The sequence below is a fragment of the Eleutherodactylus coqui genome, chromosome 3 (assembly GCF_035609145.1).
Source record: "Eleutherodactylus coqui strain aEleCoq1 chromosome 3, aEleCoq1.hap1, whole genome shotgun sequence".
Classification (NCBI taxonomy): Eukaryota; Metazoa; Chordata; class Amphibia; order Anura; family Eleutherodactylidae; genus Eleutherodactylus; species Eleutherodactylus coqui.
In genome coordinates, this window is record NC_089839.1 from 291670078 (window position 1) to 291689059 (window position 18982).

An 18982-nucleotide genomic window follows, 5' to 3' on the forward strand; every position below is an offset into this window, starting at 1 on the left:
TAGAATTGCATATGTAAGTAAGGCTGTATGTGTAAAACGCTGCGTGGGTCACCGGTGACCCAGCCTATCGCCACATATGGCAGGGACATTGTCCTGCACATGACCGTGTATATCGCGCGCTGTTATGCGCAGTCCACCAGTGTTTTTGTGTTTATACTTCCTGCACCGTCACTTCATAATATAATGTAACTGTTGATTACGCTCCCATAGACAGCAATGGTCTTTCTCTCACATGATACGCCGCAAAATAGAACATGCAGCGTTCTTTTCTGCTCTTGCATATTACACTATTCCTACAGGCTAATGAGAGTGTAACTGCATAAGGCAATGTATTAGATTGTCTGCAGATTCCCGCAGATCACCCGAGATACTTGGTGATCTTCTGCTCGGGTGAGCCCGGTCATATATATATATGAATGATATGGGGTGTTTCTGTTACATCCGTCTTTGGTTCCAGTTTTTGTTTTCTTTTCGCATTGTGCTTTGCGCTCACCATTTTTTTATCTTTTTTGTTCCTTTTTTTGCTTTTGGTTAAGGGTTTGCTGGTTTATTTTAGGTTTCAGTCACTTCCTAAACTTTTCTGGTTAACTGCAGAGTTGTTCACAGCACGTATCCGTATCTCTTTACTTGTATAACATGCGTCTCTGGATATATTTTACAGATGGGAATCCTGTAATAGAAGCGGCATAACACTCGCTAACGTCTTTGCATTTTAGTTACTCGCTTCTGAAAATCTGACATGGTCGCCTATTCAGATGTATGGCGGCTGATGACGTCCCTATGTGACAACAGCTCTCCAGCTTTGTGTACACAGGTCCTATGCAGACCTAGGTTTCTTCATGGTTGCGGACTAGAATCAAACTCCGTATAGTTTGATCCTATAGACCCCTCCTTCTTGTTACTGAGGAGCAGCAGATGGAGTAACAAGTGACTATACATAGGGCATGTCCCTACTGTGTAACCATGGAGTCACCTAGGTCTGCAAAGGAGTTGCATACAGAAAACGGTAGGAAACGTTTAATGAGACTTTGCAAAATGTCTTTAATTTCTTCCTTCTCTGATTAGGTGACTTACTTATTCCTTCACTCCTGCTATAGAGAGACTGATCCACCTTATACAATAGACGTGTTCGTAGCTGCAAGTGACTTGTATTCTCTATGCCTGCAAGCATACAAAAGCACAAATTACTGCACCGCGGCGGCTGTAGGACGGACGTCTCTGTCTCGGTGTGGGAATCAAGCAGCTAATGGCTAATGCATCGAGAGATTTGCCGCTGCAGCCTTTTTTTGAGCGTTTTTTTTTTTTGTATTGATCTCTATAGAATTTCTTATTTCCCAGCAACTAAAAAAAACATAATAAACCGGCTCCAAAAGCCGACAGCATTGTTCCCGGGTGAGGTCTGTTGTCAATTTGGCAATAGGGATGGTACACTGCTTTCCTGGGCCTCATGCCAAGCAGGATAGAATCGGTCAACAAACCCAGTATATAGAACACTTAAAGGGGTTGTCCGGTTACCAGACAGCATTGTCCCTACACCACTAACCGTGTTAAAATAAGAGAAAAAGAGCAGTACTTTCCCCTCCTCTGCCTCGGGAGTCAGCGCTGTAGCCCCGCTGCGCTCCCGGTGTTTGTTGTGGAGGTGATGTCACAGGAAGTCACCTGACCGATTCGGCATCACCGCCCGTTCTCCTGGAATTAGTGCGCCATGTCCAGGAGTTCTGAACGGTGATTGGCTGCAGTAGTTAGGTGACTTCCTGTGACCTCATCTTTCACAGCAAACCCCAGGAGAGGGGCCACAGTGCTGGATCCCCGCAGCAGAGGAGGGGTAAGTAAGTACAGCTCTTCTTGTTGTTAGAACACAGTTGGTGATAATGGGGCAATGTTTGGTAAGCGCCCCTTTAACTCGCCCTGCGCCAAGATTGTTTGCGGTGGACAAATACAGTTTTCCCAGGTCTCCATGCTGATGGGATGTGAATTAGAGGAGATGCTTTGATCGTTAATACCATTTGCCATCTTTGTGCCGTCTGTCCGGTCTTTCCACTTTTCTTCCTGACCACAAACCTTTCTGTATTGGTGAGCGACCTGTGAAATCTCCCAACATGTCAGAGTAGACGACTTATTCAGCTCCTGTGGGAACTTCTACGCTTATTGCATCTGTACATTCGGCTGTTGTCTAATCGCAGTAGATTCTGACCACGTAACAAGTTGTACAGGAAGTGGCCATCGCTGCATAAACACACCCTCATTACAACTCGTTATTACTTACTTACCGCAGGGTGAACAGGACTGCAGAGGGTTAAGTCACAACTTTCTAGTAGACTTTTTGGGTTTCAGTTCTTCCCATTAAGATCCCTGCTTGTTGCCAGTAAGTTGGATCATTCAGGTTTACATCCAGTGGTTTAAAAACTGGTTCAGACTCTTCTCAACTCTTAGCGTTTGCTACAATTGTATCTAATCTATACAACCCTCTGTGGACTCCAAACTGATACATGTTACCTGCATTGTAGCAACATACAGGGTGCCAACCACTAAGGGCTGGCTGAGATTCTTCAGGCCTGACGATTGCATTATTAGTTTGTAGTATTTAAGGGTTTTTTTCCTACTGAAGACATTAATTCTCTATCTGCAGGCAAGGGGATAAATGTTTGATCTGCTTGGGACCCCAGTGAGCCCGAGAATGATACACCTCAAATGTCCTATGTGAATGCTGCTCCGTTTGTCCGGTTGTAAAACAATGGATGGCCTATCCTCAGGGTAAGTCAACAATAGTAGATTGGCGTAGGTCTGTTATCTGGGACCACCTGCTAATCATCTTGCTGACATGCTCGTACAATTAGCTGATTTCTGCAGGCAGCTGACAGCTCCGTTTTTACTGTAGTGGCCAGGCTTGGTATTGCAGGCAAAATTCCCATTGATTCCATGCATTTCAATGGGAGCTCGGCCTGCAATAGCAAACCTGGCCACTACCGTAAGAATGGAGCTGTCTACTTCCTGCAGAATTTAGCTCTGCACACCAATATACCACTCCAGCATATGGCTAATCGGCAGGGTGCCTAGGCAAAGAACCCCCGCCAATCTACGATAGCATACATCTGAACAACCACTTTAATTCTATGGGACAGAGGGAGATAGCGGAGTGCATCGATCTCCCTCTATCCCACAGAAGTAAATGGAGCAGCAGTTGAGCATTCACACCACTGCTCAATACACATAGGTGCACTTTTCTTTTCTTGCCGTCTTAGAGGGCAGTTTTTTCTTTATTAATGTCAGTTTTGTATAAGTTCTATCATTTTATTTTGGTGGCAATTTTTAGCCAAACTTTTTTTTTTGGAGGGGTGTTTTTTTGCTATATTTTTTTTCCTATAGAGACGCCTGTGGAAAAACTAAAAAAAAACAAAAAAACACCAGCTCAGAGCATGTCGCAATTAGAAAAACAACTAAATGCCATGAACCCACCCAAAAAAAAGAAAGGGGGGAAAGATAGGCATTAGAAAGAAATATACCGTAAGCCTTCTCATAGTTTCCTATTGACTCGCAGCTAATATGTGGAGCGGGTGTCTTTCGCCTCACAAGCGTGTGACACCAATCTCAAGTGGCTTTATTGTCACACCTTCTTTCCTCTCAGCTCTGCCGGTGTGACTATGACCATATGATGGCATTAGCTGCCATATCGGAACCCACAAGCCCTCTGAGCAAAGATTTACCGCACGGGGGATGGCTGCACTAGATACATTTGGGGAAGGAAAAAGTAATATTATTCTCATTATTGAAGTTAATATTTTTAATTAGACTTTCCGTGTCAGCAATGCCATTATCGTGGTCTGCAATCTGCAGGGAGATCCTGCTCTTCTCTGAGTATCTGGTAGCCTTACTTCACGGCTGAATGATGACATGACAGTATTTATAGAAGATGCTACGTATGTAATGTGATATCGGCTGCGGTCACCATTGTGGTCTCCATATAGAAGATGCTACGTATGTGATATCGGCTGCGGTCACCATTGTGGTCTCTGTATAGAAGATGCTACGTATGTAATGTGATATCAGCTGCAGTCACCATTGTGGTCTCCATATAGAAGATGCTACGTATGTAATGTGATATCGGCTGCGGTCACCATTGTCTTCTCCATATAGAAGATGCTACGTATGTAATGTGATATCGGCTGCGGTCACCATTGTGGTCTCCGTATAGAAGATGCTACGTATGTAATGTGATATCAGCTGCGGTCACCATTGTGGTCTCCGTATAGAAGATGCTACGTATGTAATGTGATATCGGCTGCGGTCACCATTGTGCTCTCCATATAGAAGATGCTACGTATGTAATGTGATATCAGCTGCGGTCACCATTGTGGTCTCCGATTATTAATATATCGTCTCCACCTGATCATCTTTATGACTTCTGCTTGTATATGCTCCTTTAGCATATTCTGGACCCATGACCACTATCACTGTGAGTAGCCAACGTTCTGGCATCAGGACACACAGACTTGTTATAATGATCATGCAGAACTTTTGTTTTCTGCTGTTTTGTCTTGATTGTGGCATTTAAATAATTAGGAGGAGATGACCCCCATGTTGGGTCGTTACAACCTCCTGTACGCTGATGAGGAGCGCAGCCTGTCTGTAAATGGTCATCTTTTCTTTTTGAGTCATTTTACAAGGCCTGTTGAACATTGACTCCACTACCTTGGAACAGGCGGTGCTGCGGAGGCATCCTATCAGCTGCCATTTGCACTATATTGAATCCTGCAGGGGTTGGACCTGATGACCCTGGAGGTCCCTTCCAACCCTACCATTCTATAAGACTGCATGGCCTATAAGCCTGTGAGAGCGGATTGACAGCTCGGTTTTCAACCCTCCTCTTCTCATTTGCACTTTTTGTCAGCTAACTTTATGACCACAACAGAGAGACCCTCCACCAGAGAAGAGAGCGGAAGGAGCGGAAACCATCGGCTTCACGGACCGGCCTCTTATGGAGACTAAGGCCGGCCTCACACAGACTGATCTGAATTGTGTATCAAGCACGCACACGTAATACGCCGTGAATGGCTTAATTAAAAGTACATTGACTTTTCATTTTTGCCATTCACACTTGCATATATTTATTGTGTATATTACGCACGTAAAAAAGAGAGCAGCATGCTCTATGTTATGGCGTATTACACGCACGGCTTGTTTTCTTGGGTGTTTTTTTTTTTTTAGGCATGTTCCTAGGAAACATGAGAAAAAAGTAAAAAAAGAAAAAAACAGTAAGCTAGTGCAGGACTGCGTGCGTAAAATGCATTGTTCATGCGCAGGCAAAAACGGGTCCATACGCAGGGATACGCCTTGGGGTCTCTTTACACGGAGGAATTAATCATTGGTCAGGTAGTTTTCGGGAGGACCGGGGGGCTGCAGCGTTGGATCGGGGGGGTTAGGGGACTGGTAAGCATCGCTGTCTCGTTTTATTTAAAGTGACCCTCTGAGTTTGGGACAAAGTTCTGTCCTGGTCAGGGGTCTATTACTTGTTTTTGCTCTCTACCACCCCTCCAATCCTGGTTTTGGCCCTGTTTTTAGGCTGTTCAACATGACTGCACCAATTTTCTAACTGCTTAATGCAGACTGTGCTGTTCATGGACCAGTGCTAATCACATGGGCAGCTCTGGCCAATCATAGAGCAGGTATAGGGGATTAGGTAGTCTGCAGATTGGATCTGCCATCATGACTGGCCAATAAACAGGACTCTGCTAATCAGATGGACGCAGAGAAGTATAACTGCAGGTAATATACCGCCCTTTCCGTCTGGCCGTGGGAAAGAATTTGGTCCAAAACCGGAGGGTCACTTTAACACATTGATGGCTCTACTAGAAAAAAAATCTCCAGGCAGCTGGACCACCCCTTTAACATTTCCCGTCTTCGGTGTTATTGATGCTCTTTAAATTCTATATTCTTCATCGTAGCCAGTTTCTCTTTAAAGTTTAGAAGAACTAAATTAGTCAGAGGAAAATACCGGCAGCGGTTACTCATCGCTCTAATCTGCCTGCGACAAGCAGAGGAGATTGCAAAACACCAGGAGGAAATTCTAAAAGTTGTTGATCCCCCGGCGTGAAACTGCACTAGATTCGACTGTTCTTGATACAGAAGCAAATGCATCACTACACACAGAGCTGAAGGGGATCTCCGGGCCTGCGGCCGCACATTCATATGAGCCATGCTATAGTATGAGGAACCCACCCACAGTGCAATGCCCTAGCATGATGGTAAGCAATGCTATAAAAGATATGAAGCTATAGTCGCCGGTTCGATCCCTCCCCATTTATATAGGGGCAGCGGGGACATGTCCTTATATGTGACTGCTGCAGCTAGTCGCTGGTCACTCGTAATTGCCTGCAGCAGTCACGTGTGTACGGCCATGTCACCGGATGGTTAGGACTGAAGCTTTGGTGAGTATAACTTCTTGTATTTCAGAATGTTTTGTAACCTTTGTATATTTCGGACAACCTACTTTAGGCTGGGCTCTACGGTGACATTTGGTTGCTGGTAAAACCTCAATATGGGGGAAAGGTCACTGACAACTTGTGGTGATATTTCTGAGTATCACAGAACTTCTCCTACCATCTAGGGCGGCTTCCCATGGACGTACTTGCCCATGTAATATGAAGAGAATAGAACCCGTTGATTTCAATATCAGGCATAGTATTGCAAGCCAAGTTCCTATTGGAACTAAGGAAGTCTTTGGTTGTAACACCAAACCTGGCCTCCGCAGTGGGAACGGAGCTGTCTGCTTTTTGCAGAAATCGCCTCAGTGCATCGGTTCGGTGAACAGGTGGTAGTCTGCGGTCCCAGGTGACTAAACTCCACCAATCCACTGGTGATGACATACTGATGAGAATAGGCCATCAATAATTTACAACTGGACAACCCTCTTAAGACTGCAGTTTGCAGTGCAGATTCAGTTATAACTGAGGCTATACGGCATTTAGAGGATGAATTTGTATGAAAAAGTATAGTCAACAGTGCTTTCCGAAACCTGCATAAAAAGGTATTCCAACACAAATTAGACAGACCGATGGTGTACATTGGGCCGTAGAAGTTAATGGATACATTCAGTTTGTAGGTCAGGAGCATTTACAGCGGATGTGCAGAGGACGAATTCAAGAAGGAAACAGAAGTTTTATTTTCACTTTGTTAGGCCTCCCTCTCACGGGCATTTTCAGAAGCGCAGCATTTTTTAACGCTGCGTTTACTGCAGATTCCGCCCGGTTTCAGCAGCGCTGGCATGCGTTATGGCAGCGTTTTGGCTGCGTTTGCAGCACGGCTGAAAGAGCAGCCAAGGCTGCTGATAAAGAAAAAAATCAGTACTTACCTTTCGCTGTCCCCAGCACCGCTGTCGGGACCTTGTGAAGCCAGCCGATTGCTCCGATTGGCTAAGCGCTGTTGAGTGACAGCCAGCTGAGCCAATCAGAGCCAGCACTGGATGCGTCCAATCACAGCCATTCAATTAATGAATGGCTGTGATTGGACGCATCCAGAGCTGGCTGTGATTGGCTGAGTGGGCTGTCACTCAGCGGCGCTCAGCCAATCAGAGCAATCTCTCGTTGGAGGCGGGGATTTCGAATCCCCATCACCAGAGAAGAAGCTCCCCTGCTGGCTGACCAGTTCCGAGAGCACCGACGGGGACAGCGACACCTGTGAGGTGAGTACTGGTTTATTTATTTTTTGACTCAGGCAGTATAGCTAGGGCGTTTAGTGCTGCCAAAAGCACAGTAACAAGTTGTGCCGCGTTTTCGGCAGCGCTGAAACCGCTGCCCGTTCATTTCAATGGGCAACGCAGGGCTGAAAACGGCCAAAAATAGAACATGCAGCGTTGTAGACCCCGCGTTTTCAGCCTTGTGTGAGCAGTCCCACTGAAATGAATGGGAGCGTGGCACAGCGTTTAGCGCAGCGCTGTAAACGCGAAACGCTGTACATAAACGCCTGTGGGAGGCGGCCTTAGTGAATAAAGAAGAAAATTGCAACCTGCTGACAATGTAACTCCAGGAAGGTTTTCTACAAAGTTACTCCATGTTTTCTCACAAGGAGAGTTTTCATTTTCGGATGTTTCTGGAGGATGGAATTAACATTCTGGATAATTGGATTAGCTACTCGTAAACGTGAAGCCGTTCTCATGTGTGTTAGAAGGGCAGCGCCTATGTGCAATTACTCGTTCTGGTTATAACTGGGAAATGGCACATTGGCAGCGACTTGAGCCCTCGGTACCCATAGGCCCCTGTAACTACTGGCATGAGGCTGGTGCTTTATCTGTAGGATACAAAGGAGTTAGAATCACTCACAAATATTAAGGGAACACTTAGGCCGGCTGCCCGTTACGGCGCCCCCCAGAGACCCCCAAACTTACCTGCGGATCCGGCGTCCTTGCTCCCGCATGACGCTTCGGCGTGACGCGCCGCAGCGTCATGTGACACGCCGGCCACATCACATGACACGCCCACCGCGTCACATGACGCGGTAGACGGAGAGGCGATTATACTCTATCTTCCGTTGTGCTAAAGCGGAAGATAGCGTGAACGGATGGCTTCCATTGACTGCAATGGAAGCCATCCGCGCGTACACCCGCGGCAAATAGAGCATGCCGCGGGTGAGGACGGGAGATTTCACGGTGCGGAATTCGGCACCGTGAGCCCTGAGCTATTAGGTTCAATAGAACCTAATAGCTGCGGGCAACGCAGCAGATTTCCACCGAGAATTACGCGGCGGAAATCCGTCCGTGTGCAGCCGGCCTTAGGCCTCATGTCCACTAGAAAAATACAATCCGCGCAGATTTCTGCAAGATTCCATGCAGATTTGCTTTAAATGGTATTTTTTTTTTCATGCAGATATCCGCACCTATTGATAGCAATGTGGCCAATCTGCACTAAAATGGAGCATGCTGCGTTTTTTTCGCGCGTGAAAAACGCAAATCAATTAAAATGCCATTTACAGGTGCAAAATTCAATTGGATTGACTTCAGATGGTCAATAATATTCCTATGGACAAAATTTCAGCCGCAAAATCCGCATGCAGAATCTGCAATTCAATTTTGCTAGCGGACATGAGGCCTTAGATCAATCAGATCCTGATGAAGGAACGAGTCAAGTTAAAAATCTTAACGTGTCCTCCAGGAACTACCTACATGTTGTGTCTATGAGGCCGAGCATTGTCCTGGACCTACTGTACCAGCGTACCGTCTTTAAGTGGCTCTCAGGATTTCATCAAGGTACTGTTGGCTGTCACCTGGGGGTTTGTGTGACCCTTCAAGGATATGTCTCCTCGGACCTTCACTGACCCACCACCAAACCAGTCGTACTGGATGATGATACAGGCATCGTAATCTTCACCACGGTGCGCTCTGTGTGAGCCGCTGTCTGTGACGAGAAGGGGCGCCAATGGTGGGCTTGCCTATTCTGGTGTTCTCTATCAAATGCCAATCGACCTGGGCTGCGGGCACAGATCCCACTGCAGGAGGTCGCACCTTCATGCCACCAGGTAATTTTTGTAGCTCTCTAGCAGCGCTCCCCCGATCTTGATGTTGGGTTGATCTCCTTCTATGGCCCTGTCCAGCTATCTCTGTAATGGCCGTGTCCTGACATCTGTGCCTGAGACTGCTGGGAGACACAGGAAGCCTTATGATGGCACATATGGATCTACCATCCTGGAAGAGGACTGTACACCCTGATGGGGCTGCAGGAAGCCCCTCATGCTACCTGTAGTGATAAGGACACTAGCAAAACGCAGAACTAGATAAGAATCAGGAAGGAGAGGAGCTGTGTTCAGTCCATTTTGGGGGTTCCTTGCTGTTGCCTTTCCAGAGTTCCTCTTGTCACTTTAATTTACACTAAAGTCAGTGACATTGATTCATATTCACTTCTGCTTCCAAACTGGACAGATTAGATATTCCTGAAGTGACTTGGTACTGTGATGCCTAACTGATGTCTTCATGTTTTTGAGCAGTGCGTTTGACAAGCGCCATCTTGTTATATCCACATAGGCTGGTGAAGAGACAAACTGCGCCATAATAGAAACCTTTTCTGCTGATTGGTTGGCAGTGGTTGCATTGACACCTTAGTTAGAGCGATGCCATGAATGTGACCACCATGGTCTTTCGCAGGCAGATGCCTTGTCTGATAAATATAAAGGATCTGTCTTGGTGATAATTGCTTTCCCTATCCTGCCAGAAAACCCCAGGATGGTCAGCGCTACGGATAATGTCGTATTGTTGGCAGTTATGTGTGGAATTCAGGACCCGTTACATGCAGAATCCGACCCGTTCGTGTAAGCCTAGCCTTAGTAGCAGCTGTAGCAAGGCAGTTCCCAGAATGGCCTGCAGAGGGCTGTAAAGCAGGCTTCTGTGTGCTAATCAGCAGGGACCGCTGTGTTAATCAGCAGGGACCGCTGTACTGCAGGAGTTAGAACCTCCATACACGCTGAGCACTGTGGGGGCTACTGCCGGGTGAGGTTGGAGGCCACCATCCTGACAGGGGTTGGCGGTACTAGAATGACACCGTGCTTGGGTATGATGGACTTTGTGTTTGAGGCACTAGACCTGATATAGCTAGTGTGAGATAACTGTGTTAAATAGTGGCCATAGAGGTTTATCATAAATGTGTGCACTGTGACTATTAACAATAGTATCAAGTTTCTGTTATTTGGTCTGGGATGTTACCAAAATGAATGAATTTCCTGCATTTTACCACAAATTCTGGGTTGGATGTGAGTTACTAAGGTGCGACCGCCCATCTAGGTGGAGGAAAGATGGCGATCCCATGAGCTCAACACTCCCCCAAGTTGCTACACAGCATAAAAGACATGTTTTCGAGGCAGCAAACACTTGGGGGACACCGTGGTGTATACAACCGTGGAAGGAATATAGAGCCAAAATTGCAACAATTGGCATTTAAAGTAGAAATAGAATAAGGCGAACAGAAAAAAGAAACAAAAACAGCCAAATGGAAAATCAGCATTAGTCGAATAGAAAGTGCATCCTATCACATGCTATATAACCCGATCTATAAATGAGTTCGGGGGCTTTCACACTTGTGCAGGGATTCCACTTTCCTACTTAGTTGGACTGTTCTCTGTGGTTTATATTCCAAATATTCCCTCTACAAGCGGGAGAGACGTCGCTGGCCTTATTTCTCATTCATCATACATATATATATATATATATATATAGTGAGACGGTGACCGGCAAGGTGCTGGAGGGCAGGTATGTGTCGCCTAGGATGCTCTCCTATGCTGCCTTGGGGAGCGCTTGGGCAGATGCGTGCCACCGAGCAGCCTGGGCTCGGTGGAGGAAGCCGGCAGTATAGTGTTAGTAGCATTAAGCCACTAACACGTTGTAGTATGTAAGTGGCTCCAAGCCACATAATCCGGGCCGGCTTTTCCTGGAGTGACCAAAGTGAAGGGTGGGATGGTCACTCCCACGTACCAGGTGGGGCTGGTACCAGGCCTTATAAAGCCTGGGCCTACAGGGCCAGGAGGAGAGCTGAGACCTCTGCAGGTCTGAGAGTCCTGGCTGGCTGTGTGCAGGAGCCATTTGTGTTACCAGTGTGTAGACAGGGACGCTCCATGTATAGTAAGTGCTCAGACGAGCAGGATTTACGTTATGTTTGCCTGATGTTAAGGCCTGTATTTTGCTTTTGTTTGCTTGTAAATAAACCCAGGCAAAGCCTGGACTAAAGACTAATGTGTCACTGTCTCTGACTGCTTATGCCCAGGTTGCTACCGATCCTAAACGCTAATCCCTCACAATATATATATAAAAATTAAATGAATATTTATATATAGATGAATTTCTGTTGTCTTCTCTTTATGAACAGCCAAGTGACTGGATCAATCCGCACCAAATTTGCCAGATGGGTAAATCGGGTGCTTCAGAAGGTTTTAGCCGTGTGTCAGCTCTCTACAACCTGTTTTACTCCGTGTAAAGCTGGTAATTCTGCTAGTGTGTATATATGACAACTCGGGGGGGGGGGGGGGGGGGGTTAGCTCAGCAGTCCGCCATCTTTCCTCCACCTGATGGATGGTCGCACACCAGAGCGCCACGTCCAGGCCAGAAGCTTAGTAAAACTTGCTAAATCCATCCTTTTTATTGTGGTAAATCAACAGCGAACAAAACACAGTCTTTATACTGTTTTTTGGGGTTTTTTTTAAATTCATTTTTATTGAAATTATATTTTTAAATATAACCCCTTAATTTCAAGATATTTATACATGCAAAAGTGTATTATACATGGAAGATATCACCCCAATGAACAGTAGTTAACTACCACTGCTAATACAACATTCTCCCAATTCCCAAAAGAGTAGGCCCTTCAACAATACCCCATATACAAGTTCTGGGACGAAGACCGATATCAAATTCTCTCTAGTTCCCCTATTTCAAAGTTCACACAATTTTGCACATCTCGGACCAAATGCATTAAATCTGCACTATTCATATAACATTTCGTAAGGTCCAAATTTAATCTAATGCCCATGTTATACAACTTTAATGGAGTGCGATAAACTCTATGCACTAAATATAATTGTGATACCTTAATTTCAGATAGAGATCTCATTGGAATCCTACACAACCCTGGCAGAGAAATAACTTTTTCTCCTAAGATAGATTTTTTGAGGCTTTCTAGCTTACTGCATTACTCTTGCCACTGTCCTCAGTTAAGGGACAAAACTACACTAAGATACCCTGGCTGTTCTGGATCCTAACATAAACTATTTGTCGGGATATAGATACGTTATGGCAGAGTACTCAGTTTGCCTGTTGTTCCCAAAACATTGCTCCTCATTATCCTAATATTACCGAACTCTAGTTTATCACAAACACTGACAGCAAAAAGTCAGATCGGTTTTTTCCTCTTAATATAATCCAAGTGCTCCTGATGAACCACATTCGTGTGGAGAAACGCGTCGAGCCGAGTCTACTACAATTGAATGACCACGTTTTGCGCCATTTACCTTGCGCAAGCGAGAACTGTTGTTCTTGTAGTTTATGATACCTAGACCATTTTGTGAGCCGAGTCTACTACAATTGAATGACCACGTTTTGCGCCATATATCTTGCGCAAGCGAGAACTGTTGTTCTTGTAGTTTATGATACCTAGACCATTTTGTGGAGCGTTGTGCGCTTTATTCTCTAAAATATAGGGGTTAATTCTGGTAGGAAGTGACCTTCTACGTAAATTATCACTCTACTGTGGGCACTTTATCTTTTATGCCCTTACAGCAGTCTGAGTCACTTCCCTTACCCCCCTGTGATTGATAAAACAGAGGTCTTAACGCTATTTGTCCTCTGGCAATACCGATTATTTTCAGCCTCTATCTATTTCCTTTTTAAGGATGAGGCGTTCCTTTGTGATAATTTTGGATGTTTTGTTTGTCTATTTGTAACGTGTGTGTGTCAGCCCATGTTTTTTAAGATATTTTCCAATAAAGGTTGTATTTTTTAGTCTATAACTGTGATTCGGGCCCAATACTATAATCTATAGACTTATTCCGTCTCTGTGACAAGTTTCTCTACTATATGGCGGGCTTTCTCTCAAAAGACTTCAACACGTCTCAGTGGCTGTCTGAGGCGGGTGCGGTTTTCTCAGAAGGGGAATTTAGAGCTACACATCAGAACCAATCGATTGAGAAGTGTTTTAAAGAGCTTACTTCTCTATATCGAGAATATTTACGAAATTGGTGGGAGGTCCAGGGTCTACAAAAATACATTGAACACCAGATAGTCCCTCGAGGCCTCCGTAACCCAATAGTACCACCCAAACGCCTCCACAATCCTGCATTTCTCAAGAAATGGCAGGATGAATCTACCTTAGCCTCACTCAAATTGATTAAACTACTATTAGATGAAGAAAAATCTACACTTGAGGCTAACCAAAAAAAGTTGGAGGAGCAGATAGAAAGAGCAAAGGCATTCAGTACGGATCCTGATTTTTCCACAAAAGAGAAGGCCTTACATACTAATATTGAAAAATTTACGACACAAATAAAAGATAGGAAACACGCACAGTTTAGTCGTGATCTCCTTGATTTTAAAGACAATAGAGCATATACCAACACCTCAGGCCGCTCTGAGACGGATCCTAGCTCTTCGGATTTATCCGAAGGTGAACTGAGACCCTCCAATCGCCCTACTGCACGTCGCTTTAAGGCACGCTTTCAATCCCGAAATAAAAGTCGTGGTAGAAAACCTCAAGAAGGGGTTTTCTCTGAACCCCCGATATCTCAATATTTTTTGAGGGGGCGACGAGAACCACACACCGCCCCATGATACAACCAGTAAGTTGCCATTTGCCCACTTCGCAATCAGTCTCTGAAATGATCTCTGATACGACATATATAACCGAGACGGATTCGGATTCCATTGAAGACAAATTGAAGGTGGTTAATTTGTCTGACTATAATTTGACACCACAAGAGTTGGGCCTGTTGGAGAGGGGGCTGTCCTTCGTCCCCACGACCCGATACGATCCGTTCGTGTGGACGAAGGACATCTCCCTCTTCACTCGCAAACTAAGATGGAAAAAATTCTTTGCCATTAAAGAAAGGGAACGTTTAAAAGAACTCGGTCTGGATTTATCAGACCGTCAGGGTCTTCAAATGTTACAAGACCTTGAGGATGAGAACTCTAGACTATTGGGCTCTGGTCCATTTACGGACCTTAAACCATCCAGCAAGAATAACCCTCCGTCTCTGTATAGTCCAGAAATTGATATATTTGAGAAACTGGTGAAAAATGATTTAAAAACCTTGACAACTTACCACAAACCAAACTCTAACTTGACTCAAGGACAAATCAAAGCGTTGAAATCTCTGGAAAATAACTTTAAGATCATTATTAAGGAGGCTGATAAAGGTGGCAATATAGTAATATTAAATAGACCACATTACGTGGACATGTGCCGTCGACTTCTGTATGATTCTACAACATATAGCACCCTCTCTCATGACCCGACTAACCTATTCTTGACACAATTACGTGACTTGTTACAACATGAATTGACCAATGGCAATATCGATACCAACGAATATCGCTTTATGTATTCTTCTTCTCCCACCATTGCGACATTTTACGCATTACCGAAGATACATAAGGGGACGAACCCAATCAAGGGACGCCCTATTGTTTCTGGGGTTAATAATCTTACCCAAAACATCAGCATCTATGTTGACAAGATCCTACGTCCTTACGTTCTATCATTACGATCTTACGTCAGAGATACGATGGACGTTCTTAGGATTCTTGAAGGTATCACCATCGAATCAGACGTCCTATTGGCATCACTGGACATTGAAGCTTTATATAGCTCAATCCCCCATGAGGGGGGTCTGGCGGCAGTATCTTTCTTTCTTCAGCAAAGAGGTGTGCAGTTTGAAAGTCATAACCAGTGTGTTGTCAACCTACTGGAGTTCATTCTTAAACACAATTATTTTGTGTTTGACTCTGAGTACTTCCACCAGCTCAGGGGTACAGCGATGGGGACGCCTTGTGCCCCATCTTATGCTAATCTGTACCTGGGCTGGTGGGAGGAAAAGGTCATATACAACAACTCACAGTGGTCTGACAATATTGTACTCTGGTTACGCTACATTGATGACATCCTCATCCTATGGAAGGGTACTTCTATTTCCTTTGAGACCTTTGTCGAGACACTAAATACCAACACTTTAAACCTACGCGTGACTAGCGAGATTAGTGCTACGACATTACCCTTCCTTGACATCCAGATTGTCAAAAATGAGGATGGTACCATCGCATCTACTCTATATCGAAAGAAGACTGCTACCAATAGTTTATTGGGGTGGCAGAGCTATCATCCCACCCCTTTAAAGCGTGGTATTCCGAAGGGTCAATTTCTTCGGTTACGTCGGAATTGCTCTGATGAAACTTCATTTCTCTTAGAGAGCAAAAAACTGATGAAACGATTCAGTTCGAGAGGGTACCCAGAGGAAACAATTCTCCAGGCTTATCAATATGCGTCCAAACAACAACGTACCAATCTATTAACACCAAAAGTACGTCCTACCGACCACTCTTCAAGAGTGATAGGTACATATGATACAGCCTGTCCCCAGATACGTGATATTCTCTCTCACTATTGGGACATTTTGAAAAATGATCATGATATCAGTGAGTATATTTCCCAAAAACCCTGTACAACATACAGACGAGGCCATAATCTAAAGGACCACCTGGTCAAAAGCCATCTACCACCGGATGAATCCAAAATCACCTGGCTAGGATCGAATCGACCAAAAGGCACTTTTCCCTGTCACTCCTGTGCTGCTTGCCCCTTCATCCAGAAATCAAGTTCCTTCACGTGTGCTGTTTCCCATCGCACATACAAATGTCACGATTTTATTAATTGTAAGACCAGAAATGTGATATACATGGCCACATGTCCATGCCCAAAAAACTACATTGGCAAGACAATCCAGGAATTTCGCCGGAGGATTCTTGGCCATGTGGGGAACATCGAAAGACACGAATCCACCCCCCTGGCGGACCACATGTGGTTGGTACATAACGGCGATGCGCATTTATTAAAATTTCAGGGCATTGAACTTTTGCGCACGCACGGGAGACGAGGGAACATAGACCAACGCCTTTTGCAAAAAGAAGCCTCCTGGATCTTTCGTTTTAATAGCCTTAGTCCATCAGGCCTAAACGAAAGTTTATGCTTCAATTGCTTTTTGTAATCATAAATATATATAAAACAAATTTTTTTCCTTGTTGTCACTGACATAATTCTGATGTGCTCAACCGCCTCTGCCTTTTGACAGCCACTGTATTCTCCATTGTGAGAACTTATATTTGTCTGTTCATTATATACGGATATATTTATGATATGAAGTCTCAGAATTTTTCTAACCTGACTTCTACTTATCAATGTATCTACGAAGATATCCCCAACTGTTTTTGGATTATATTACCTTAATCTATAAGCTAAAATAAGTAGATTTACATATTCTGCATCAAATATATAAAAAAAATCTGTTTGCTCCTTCTCGTCGCTCTCTAGCACTGACGGCTGTATTAGCTGCCAGTGCTCTAAGCTCCTTTGCCCTCAACAGTAATGGGACTTTCTTCCCACACATGTGACCAACTCAGGGATCACATGACCGGCGTATTGACGTCACTGGCGACCGACGCATGCGTGATGACGTCACGCGCATGCGCGAACTCCCGGTCTGCCGCTCGGAGCTACACTGGAGACTACACAACAATCGGGACTCTAGGTAAGCGATCAGAGATGCTTCTGACCTCTCTGCACTGATTCGCTACCTATCTACTGATAGTAGGAATCTCCTAAGTGCTTAACTTCTGAGTTGGAGTACTTAATGACCCTAGTCCGGCCCCTTTACTCCCCGGACCTCATTGATTGGGCTATGTCTGAATTCCCCTCCCAGGGGATGGTCCAGTCGAGCAATATATGGGCACACTGCTGTTCAGCCACACACTACTCCTGTGGCTCACCATCAGGGCCACAGGCTTTATCTTTTTGTTTTATTTGCTTTATATTTTTGGGGGCTTTGGGAAATCTCTGTCAGGCTAATTACTTACAGGCTTAGATAGCACTCCTCTTATGCCTATCGGGCACTTAGAAGAATTACAGTCCTCTGTCTCTGTCTATGACCCTCTGGATTGTCTGTATCATCCCAGACCTATTCAAAAAGAAGGGCTATTAGACTCTATGACCTATTAGCTACGGGGGCTGTCTCAATTCTTTTGCAACCTTCTGTTATCTACTCTAATCTTCATCTATCCTCTGGCAGAGAAATAACTTTTTCTCCTAAGATAGATTTTTTGAGGCTTTCTAGCTTACTGCATTACTCTTGCCACTGTCCTCAGTTAAGGGACAAAACTACACTAAGATACCCTGGCTGTTCTGGATCCTAACATAAACTATTTGTCGGGATATAGATACGTTATGGCAGAGTACTCAGTTTGCCTGTTGTTCCCAAAACATTGCTCCTCATTATCCTAATATTACCGAACTCTAGTTTATCACAAACACTGACAGCAAAAAGTCAGATCGGTTTTTTCCTCTTAATATAATCCAAGTGCTCCTGATGAACCACATTCGTGTGGAGAAACGCGTCGAGCCGAGTCTACTACAATTGAATGACCACGTTTTGCGCCATTTACCTTGCGCAAGCGAGAACTGTTGTTCTTGTAGTTTATGATACCTAGACCATTTTGTGAGCCGAGTCTACTACAATTGAATGACCACGTTTTGCGCCATATATCTTGCGCAAGCGAGAACTGTTGTTCTTGTAGTTTATGATACCTAGACCATTTTGTGGAGCGTTGTGCGCTTTATTCTCTAAAATATAGGGGTTAATTCTGGTAGGAAGTGACCTTCTACGTAAATTATCACTCTACTGTGGGCACTTTATCTTTTATGCCCTTACAGCAGTCTGAGTCACTTCCCTTACCCCCCTGTGATTGATAAAACAGAGGTCTTAACGCTATTTGTCCTCTGGCAATACCGATTATTTTCAGCCTCTATCTATTTCCTTTTTAAGGATGAGGCGTTCCTTTGTGATAATTTTGGATGTTTTGTTTGTCTATTTGTAACGTGTGTGTGTCAGCCCATGTTTTTTAAGATATTTTCCAATAAAGGTTGTATTTTTTAGTCTATAACTGTGATTCGGGCCCAATACTATAATCTATAGACTTATTCCGTCTCTGTGACAAACAACCCTGGGGCCCGTTTATATTCACTAATATGGCCTAAATCTTTTCCCCCTTTTTCTTGGGAATTCCTGTAAATCAGAAGAAAGCATCTGTCTTACTAAATAAGACATTAAACCCTCCATAGCTCCAGAACACCCAAGAAAAGTCACCACAGAGTGTTGAACCGTAAATACAGATGCTGACCGGCCTGAGCAGAAAACACATAGAATCATAGAACTGTAGAGTTGGAAGGGTCATCTAGTCCAACCTGCTGCTTAA

At 44.6% G+C, this 18982-nt stretch overlaps 1 protein-coding gene across 2 annotated transcripts in view; it reads left to right on the top strand.

Moving 5' to 3' along the window:
- JAK1 (Janus kinase 1) overlaps nucleotides 1-18982 on the top strand; it is an 83298-nt gene that overhangs the window by 15600 nt on the left and 48716 nt on the right. The window contains exon 3 of one of the 2 annotated variants that reach the window (XM_066597684.1): nucleotides 2630-2754. The exons of the other annotated variant lie outside the window; for it this stretch is intronic. The gene's annotated coding sequence lies outside the window, so the exon portion shown is untranslated. The remainder of the gene's footprint in view (nucleotides 1-2629; nucleotides 2755-18982) is intronic. 2 annotated transcript variants of the gene reach the window in all.